Source organism: Macrotis lagotis, chromosome 4 (assembly GCF_037893015.1).
Source record: "Macrotis lagotis isolate mMagLag1 chromosome 4, bilby.v1.9.chrom.fasta, whole genome shotgun sequence".
NCBI lineage: Eukaryota > Metazoa > Chordata > Mammalia > Peramelemorphia > Peramelidae > Macrotis > Macrotis lagotis.
In genome coordinates, this window is record NC_133661.1 from 7,558,916 (window position 1) to 7,567,881 (window position 8,966).

Below are 8,966 nucleotides of genomic sequence, written 5' to 3' on the forward strand. Positions count from 1 at the left end.
GGGGGTGGCGGAGGGGGCCAGAGCCAGGGAAGCCCCCCTGGACCCCGTCTGCCATCCCTGGGACGTTGGGCCAGTCTGGAAACTTCTAAGGCCCAGACTGGACCTCGGGTGGCGAGGTGGGGGGGGGCGGCTTAGAGCCCTGGCCCTGGGGTGGGGAAGACCCGAGGTCAAGCCTCTTACTAGTTGTGTGACCTTGAGCAAGTCACTAAGAGGTGCATTTGAAGCAGGGGTCCCCCGACGCGCCTCCGTGGCCTTCTCACCGCGGTCTCCCCAAGGGAGGGGCAGAGGTTGCCTCGCTCTCCTCCGGATCCCCAGGGCTTCGTACGCAGGAGCCTTGTGGGGCTGCGAGCTCCTTGGGGCGCTTCAGAGGCTGCACACGCGGGAGCCGCCCCCCAGCCGCCTCGGAGCCCCTCTCCGTGTCCACGCGGCTGCACCCCAGCCCCGCTGCCGGCCGGCGCCTCCACTTCCCCAGGCTTTTAGATCACGTGAGCATCCGTGGCTCAAGGGGGGCCGGCATGGGGGGACCCTGGGCCAAGGGAACCCCCCGATCGCCCCCCGCATCACCTCGGCTCCCAACTCCGACAGAAGGACGGCGGGGCGCGGGCCGGGTGCTGCTGAGACTGGGGGGGCGGGGATGCCCCGGCAGGGTGCCCCGGTGTGGCAGCGCGCCCGTCCCCGGCGCCCCCACACTGCGCACACACGCGGACACACGGACACGCAGGAGCGCGGACAAGGCTCCACTGCGGGCGCTCCCGCCCCCCCCCCACAACCCCCGCGCCCCGGTCGCCGCTCCTCGGGGCCGGCCGGCTCGGGAAGTTGGGGGCGGGGGCAGCCTGGCGCCCCCCCCCCCCGCCGCCCCCCGCCCCCCTTACCTGGGGCCCGCGTCCAGCCGCCGCGCATCTCCCGCCGCCGCGCCGGGGCCGCCCCCCGCCCCGGGCCGCCCGCGGCCGCTGGGAGGGCCCCGGCCCCCGCCCCCGGCCCGGCCGCCCGCAGCTGGCCAGCTGCGCCCCCGCCCCCGGCCGCCGCGCTGGGCCTGGCTGCGCCGGGCTGGGCCGGGCTGGGCCGGGCTGGGCTGGGCCGGGCTGGGCCGGGCTGCGCGCCTGCCCCGGAGCCGCCGCGCCGAGCGCCGGCCCCCTCCCCGCCCCCTCCCCGCCCCCTCCCGGAGCGGCCGGCCAGGAGAGGGGGCGACGCCTGGCGCCCAGCGCAGGGAAGCGCAGCCCCCCCCCCCGGGGCCCCGAATCGCACCCGGCCGGACTGGAACCCAGGACCCACCGCAGCGAGACTCCCGGGGACCTCTCGGCAGAGGCAAGATGCCAGTCCCCCCAGGGAGGCCAGGAGTGTGCGCGTTGTGTGTGTGTGTGTGTGCGCCTGTGTGTGTCTGTGTGTGTCTGTGTGTGTGCCTGTGTGTATCTGTGTGTGTCCGTGTGTGTCTGTGCATGTGTGCCTGTGTGTGTGTCAGAGTGCATGTCTATGTGTCTGTGTGTGTATCTGTGTGCCTGTGTGTGTCTGTGTGCGTGTCTATGTGTCTGTGTGTCTGTGTGTGTATCTGTCTGTGTGTGTGTCTGTGTGCGTGTGCATGTGTGCGTGTGTGTGCATGTGTGTCTGCATGTCTGCATGTCTGTGTGTCTGTGTGTGTATCTGTGTCTGTGTGCGCGCACTAACCCTTCCTCCCCCTGGACCTTCCTGCCCGGCCCCCACTGACTCTGTCCTTTCAGAGCCTCCACCTCAGAAGGCTCAAGCCCAGTCCAAAGGGAGACCAGATTCAGGGGGCGCCCACACCCGTGACCCCCTAAAAAGGTGTCAGCTGGCCGGGGAGGCCAGACTCCGTCGTTGGCTGAAAGGCTTGGTAAAGGCCTGAGGAATGGGCACCCGGTCACAAGGACTGAACCCCCCAAGAACAGACAGGGAGGGTAAGGAGCAGAGGATGGAGCAAGCTCGGATTCCAGACCCCACCCCCCACCCCCCAGGACCAGAGACAGGACTGAGATAGGGAGAAGGGAGACACAGATGGTGTCCCGAGGACCCCCGTCTTGGAACAGAAACCCCAGCTGAGGGAAATTGCCAAACCCAGGGCTCTCCATGACTTGCCCCATCTATGGACCCGCAGAGTCCACACTATGATCTAGGGGTTCACTGCCCAGACGGTTGTAGTTGAACAGAATTGTACTTCAATCCCCAAGATGCCAGGAGTCAAACAGAGGCAGAGAGAAACATCAGGTTGGGAAGAGAGCCCAGCCTCTACCTAGACAGGAGACCATTTTCCTGTCTGGGGGCTCAGAGCCATGATAACCCATCTTTGTTTGTCCAAAACAAAATCTGCAAAACCAAAGAAGAGGAATCCAGATGGACCTTGGAGGCCCTTATATCACACACACACACACACACACACACACACACACACACACACACACACACACAACACAAATTTAAATGAGCTAACCACCCTAACAAACAGTCTGCTAACCAAGAAATCATCTAAGCTTTACAGAACATGTGCCAGGAGCCCATTACCTTGCTGGGTCTTGAGAATACAGACAAAATAGACAGGCCCTGACCCCAAATAGCTACATGTCTAAAGATCATAAAGAAATAAATATGAACACAAATAAGCAAGGTAATAAATCCCCACAGAGTCAATGGGGATGAGAGGAGGGGAAGGTGGCACAATTCTCCAATATTCCCCAACATGGAGAGTCTCAGACTTGGCTGCAGATGCCTCATTAAGCCCAATCCCCCCCCAGACCCCCATTTAGCCCATGCCCCTGAGCAAATCCCATTATCCCTCAAGCACTAGTCACCCTTGCACTACCTACCTCACTTTGCTATTGTGAGGCAAGGACTGGGTGAAACCTTAAAACAATAGAGAAATGTAAAGAATTCCACTTCTGAGCCCTCTCAGTCAGACATGTAGGTGGCCATTCAGAAGACACTTGCCCAGTCATCCACACAAGCATCCAAGTGGATGAAAAAGTGCCTATTGTCACACTGCCGTGGATAGTCAGCCTCCGGATCTCATCATCAGCTCATAGCTTCTAGACATGGAGGATGGACATAGAGGTAGGTCCAGAAAAGGTTGAAGTGCCCTTGGCACGGCACTCTTATGGGCCAAAGCCCACAAATACTGCTCTTGTGCAGGTCACACAGGACTCTGTCTAGGCACCATGGAGGAGGAAGAAGACTGGGGGTGATCTGAAGGACAATGGAGAGCTGTACGTTAGGTAAAAGTAGCCTGTTACCAGCAAGTTCTCAGACCCAGGAGGGAACATCATTCTGGACAAATGTGATCATTACAGAAACTGGGTCAGTTATCATGATAGGAGGGAAGGCTTTTCCTGTGCCTTAAAGAATTAGCAAAATATTGTGGATTTAGAGAAATTTAGGAAGGTTTCAGTGAACTGATGCAAAAAGAAGCCAGCAGAACAATGTATACTATGAAATAAGAGAAAGTAAATCAGCTTTAAAGAGATCTGATCCTTTCATTCAATAACCAATCACATCTCTAGAGGCCCAGTGATGAAACCCACCTCCCATCTTCTGATGGAATGGTGATTGATCAGAGATGTCAAATAGACCCAAAGCCTGGATTTGCTTATTGGTTTTAAACAAAGGAAGGCTTGCTTCAAAAAAAAAGTGGGGGAAGAGGCTAAAGGCTAGGGATATGATGCTAAGAAAAAAAAAGAAGTGAGTCACTGAAATGTTTTAAAAATACATTGAGAATGGAGCAGCTAGGTGGCGCAGTGGATAGAGCACTAGTCCTGGCGTCAGGAGTACCTGGGTTCAAATCCAATCTCAAACACTTAATGATTACCTAGCTGTGTGGACTTGGGCAAGCCACTTAACCCCATTTGCCTTGCAAAAACCTAAAAAAAAAATACATTGAGAAAAAACAAAACTCACAAATTTGAATGGCTGCTATGTTCACATTTTAAAAATTACCCTTGTTTTTCCTTCCTATCCCCCTACTTTTCTTTCTTTTCTCTTAATTCTAATTCCTTCATACACAAAATGACTAATGTGTAAATATGGTAAATCCAAATGTCCATGTGGAACTTTGACCATATTGCTCCCCACTGAGGGGAGGGGTGTGAGAAGGGAGAAGGGGAGGAAAATGTAGAGTTTATAAATATGCAAGTGGATACAAGCTGAAAAACTTTCATAGTGTGACTGGAGAAATAAAATATCAACATAAAAATACGAGGCAGACGCAGACAAGCAAGACTCTGAAACTTACTTGTTTTTCTCATATATTTTTCTTGTTTCTCTCATGTTACATATATATATATATATATATTACATGTTTGTCTCATATATTTTATATCAAATGGTTGTAAAAGCACTCACCACAGTGAACCCACATGTAATAATTTCCCCTTACCTTTCCTCCCTATGAAAAAGAGAATCTGAACATAACAGAGATTCCCGATTTTATTTTTAGTTCTTTATTTTTCCTGTTCTTTCTATGTGTAAATATTCAAGTTTTCATTTTATGATTAAAAAAATTAAAAATCATTTTAAAATAAAATGTAAAAACCAGGCACCTAGGTGGCCCAGTGAATAGAAGGCCTGGCTTGGAGTCAGAAGACTTTTTTCCAAGTCAGATACCTACTAGTGGTGTGACTCTGGGCAGATCACTTTACCCTGTTTGCCTCAGATTCCTTATCTGTAAAATGAGCTAGAGAAGAAAATGGCAAACACTCCAGTATCTCTGCTAAGAAAAACTGAAAGGGGGTCACTAAAAATCAGACGTAATCGAAATGGCTGACCAGCAACAGCACAAACTTAGAAAGAGGAAGATCTGGGAGCGTGGAGTGCTCAGCCTGAGGGCTACCCTCACATCCGTTATCTGGGATTTCCTCAGAAAGAAAACACAAGAACCCTTGGGGTGAGGAGGACTAGATGAGTGCAGCGCAGGACACCACTCTGAGAAAATATTCTGAGAAGTGTCCTGACAAGGGGCCCTTCACATGGGGTTCCTCATCTCCTCCTCCAAGCCTTCAGTCTGGCTGCCCCTCCCCTCCACCAATGCCTTCTCACCTCTGCTTTCAGGATCCCTAGAGACCTTCAGAACATTTCAAGACTTCATGTGAGAGGATAGCATATATTATTATTATTATGGTTGGTAATGGGCCCAGTTGATGATTTCATTGGTCTAGGAATAGTCTCCAGTCACAAAGCCAGCATGTGTGAGAGACAAGACCTGAACCCAGGGCTTCCTGTCTTGGGCATCCTCTCCAACCTACTATGCTGTCTCTGGAGTTGTGCTGATAGCTTAGGGAAGGTATGTGGTGGATGAGAGTGAGGGGTGAGGGATAGAGAGCTGGGGAGGGGTCACTCCTCCATATGTCTATTGGAGATATTGGCAGTGTGGATGTGGCAACCTCTAGCTTGTCTATAAAGTACCGAAAATGGACATTTACTGGTGAACGCTGGAGCCTGAGAACCCGAGGAGTGAGCCCCCCAGAGGGAGCAGATCGTCTTTGTCTTATTAGTGAATGTGGCTGCTTTCCCCTTTTGAGATCACTTTTATTAATTACTGCCCCACCGCAGTGGGTGGAAACTTCGAAGGGGAAGGGGCTGATTCGGGCATCAATGTGTCCTCCCCAAAGGGAACCCTCTATCTTGGCTGGTAGAGCAGCCTTTGGGATGGGCTTCAAGGCAAGAGTGATCTTATCTGGGTTGTGGGAAAGGGAATTCCTGTCCAGTTGGGTTTGGCGAACAGGTTCTGAGATGCTGTTATTCATTACTGTTCATTTCTGTTACTCGACCTTGCCTGGCAGCGTTTATGCCATACTGCCCCACCAGCTCACCAGCTTGCTCAGAGCAGACCTGCTTCTCTATCAATGCCTTGAACTAAGAGGACCCATTCATTCTAATCATCATCCACTTCCATTGTTCTAATCATTGGCTGTCTTGTTCTCCTGTATCCACTTTTTTGTGTTCTTGGGATTCTCCAAGCCTGCTGGAGTTTCTTTGGATCCCTCCTATTTGCTTTGTGCACTATGGTGGCGTCCTGTCTCATTCATCCACTGTGGAGGTGATGGATGCCCTTTCCCTTGTATTCTCTTGTAATCACTAAGGTGCTGCTTCTCTCTGTCTTGGACCTCCTTTTCCCAGATCACTGAGCTGGATCCAGCAGAGGCCCAAGAGAAGCTTCGTCTACAGTTTTTCTTTTTTGGCTTAGTTAAGTGACTTACCCAGGGCCACACAGCTCATAAGCATCAAGTGTCTGAGGTCACATTTGAACTCAGATCCTCCTGATGCCAGAGTCAGTCCTCTATCCACTATGCTACCTAGCTTCCTCACCTTTCATTTCATTTGATTTCCAGCATCTCCAATGCAAATCTTATCAGAGCTGTTAATAGCCTCCCCTCCCCCCAAAGTGGGAAATTCAACTGCACATTAATCTCTGCTTTTTGTGTCTTAAAGAAATTTGTCCTTATTCTCTGCTCTGAGGAGCTTCTTGCTTGGTTATCTGACCTGACTTAGGCCAAAGGGTCCAGAGTTTCCCTCCCTGTCTCCCTGTTCAGAGGGAGCCTCCCATGGCAGGGAGGGTGACGGTGGGGGGAGGGGACTTTATTGGGTCTGCTCCTTTCTCTCCCAGGTGCTCATTGAAACAGAGCAGCTCACCTGTGGCAGACTTCATCATAAACAGTAAAAATAATTGGTCCAACTTCTGAAGTTGGACCAGCCCAGCCCAGCCCAGCCCAGACCAAGACCTTTGAAGCTCGATTCAGTGGCACCCTGGCAGGGTGAGGCAGACTGGACTAGGCAGAGATGTGCTGGGCTGACTTCTGGGAAACTTCTTATTGAGTCACTCCTGTTTGTTCTGCCTTCCCCCCTCCACCCCTGCCACTCTAACCTTCACCTCCATCATGGGGTGGGGCTTGTCCTTCTGATGGGCAGGGGCAAGAGCCTTAGAAGTGATCTTGTCTGTCCCTGTCATTTAGTCCCTGCTCTCAAGAAGCTTAGACTCTCAATTGGAGGAGGCAACACATAAGAGAAAATTCAGCTTGCAGGCCAGATGGCAATGCCCAAGGGTCTTTGGAAGGGGTCAGTAGTTCAAGTGGCAGTGCCCATTTTGTTGAGCACCAAGGCAAGGTGAATGCGGTCCTCCAACTCATCCAAATTGTGTGAATCATGAAACCACCTTGAAGGGTCCTCAGTGACTCGGTGATGGCCAGGGTAAATGGACCCCTGAGAGCAGTTGTCTTTCCACCTCTTGGCAGTCCCCACTGGGTTCTGGGTAGAGGAAGAGGGCAATGAGAGGAATGGTCAAGGTCCTTGGCTCATCATTTCCTTGATGCAGAAGGTTTCCATGCTCTTTTTCTCTCTTCAACTGTGCTACTTAAGCCTGTAGCTTCTGATGATCTCCTGCCACAGAAGAAAACCTCTGTGTTCCTTCATAAACCAGGTATCCAGGTTTGGGGGAGACCTCAACTGGAACTGCAGAGCTCACTTTAATGAATGTATAAAGCATACTTTGGGTGGGTATCCACAGTTATGTGTTTCTGAGTGTTTCCAAAGGGAAGAAAGAGGAGTCTCTCAAGTCTCTCCCCCTCCCCATCCCCCACTAAATTGCTTCTGTTAATGTTCACTCTTTTGAAGACCAGCTTGGTCCATGTGTACAAATGGACTTCAGCGTAGTCTCGGTCCAAATCATCCTATGTCCTCAGTAAATGAGGCCTAATTATAGCCATCTTGTTTTGTGTCTAGAATTCAGTTCCTGCTGTATGATTGGCATTATGCTGGCCTCTAGGAGCCTAGAGAGAAAGAAGGATGAATTCTGGACCTGGGAGTGGGGGGAAGGGGAGGGTGTGGATACAGGGTACATGGATTAGTAAAATACAAGTCATTTGTACAAGGAGTGAGCTGAAGGGATTCTCAAAGGATCAGATGGGAGATTTTTATCTGAACAGGCCTTAGAGAGAGGCTCCCACTCTTTGAGATGAGACCATCTCCAGTCATCCTGATTCATATCTGGCCTTTGGACCCAGATGGAAGAGAAAAATGAGGCTGGTGACAGGCCACCCAAATCCAGTTCAAGTGCTTGTCATGGTATCCCTTTCCTGATGTCATGGTCTTCTTAGAGAGCAAAGGAAGACATTATCATCATCAATCAACATCGTCATCCTCATTTCAGTCATATAGCTACTTGGTTCAGTCATTTCCTAATTTATGGGAATCTACTTAGTTTCTAGTTATTTTCTACCTTAAAAAGAGCTATTGTGAATATTTTGATATACATAAGGAACCTTTTCTTTTCATCTTTGAGCTCCTTCTGCATCAAAAACATGAGCCATTCAGGGACTTTTCTTTCATAATTCCACATTGTTTTCCAGAAAGATTGCTTTCAGCTCAATGTTTTCAACAGTGGATTAGTACACCTAGCATCCCCTGGATACTCCCAACACCTCTTCATTTTTTTATCATTTTTGTCAATTTGATGGGTAAGTATAACCCCCCCATCACATTAATTTTCATTTCTCTTGGAGAAATTAATTGGAACATTTCTCCCCCTGTAGTCACTACCAGGAGGCATTTTTTTGAGAATTTTTTGTTTATATCCTTTGAGTTCATCTCTTGGGAGGCAGATTTTGTTTTTCTGGGAACATTTAATCTTAGATAATATAAAGAAGTATGTTCAGCTTGTAGGGATGGAGAATTCCTTCTGCTTTTTACATACTTTTCTTGTGGCAAGATTGCCTAGGCATGGCTTTCTCAGGAAACTGCCATTTAGAAGGTAATAACTGTCTAGGCTCATTAAGAATACAGGGAACATCTATCTTACTCTAAAGGAAAATAGGAGGAGAAAGAGATGGGGGGAAGGGGAGGAGGTGATAGAAGAGAGGGAAGATTGTAGAAGAGAGTAGTCATCTAGATGCAGGAGCGACAGGGTGAAAGGACAGAGAATAGAATAAATTGGGGGGGGGAGAATAGGATGGAGTGAAATATAGCTAGCAGTAATA

General features: G+C 50.4%; 1 protein-coding gene across 2 annotated transcripts in view; it reads right to left on the bottom strand.

Annotated features, from left to right (window-relative positions):
- The window catches only part of PTPRE (protein tyrosine phosphatase receptor type E), a 147,056-nt gene extending 146,100 nt beyond the window's left edge, over positions 1-956 (bottom strand). For both annotated transcript variants that reach the window (XM_074232171.1, XM_074232166.1), the window contains exon 1: positions 873-956. The gene's annotated coding sequence lies outside the window, so the exon portion shown is untranslated. The remainder of the gene's footprint in view (positions 1-872) is intronic.
- Between the last annotated feature and the right edge of the window lie 8,010 nt (positions 957-8,966).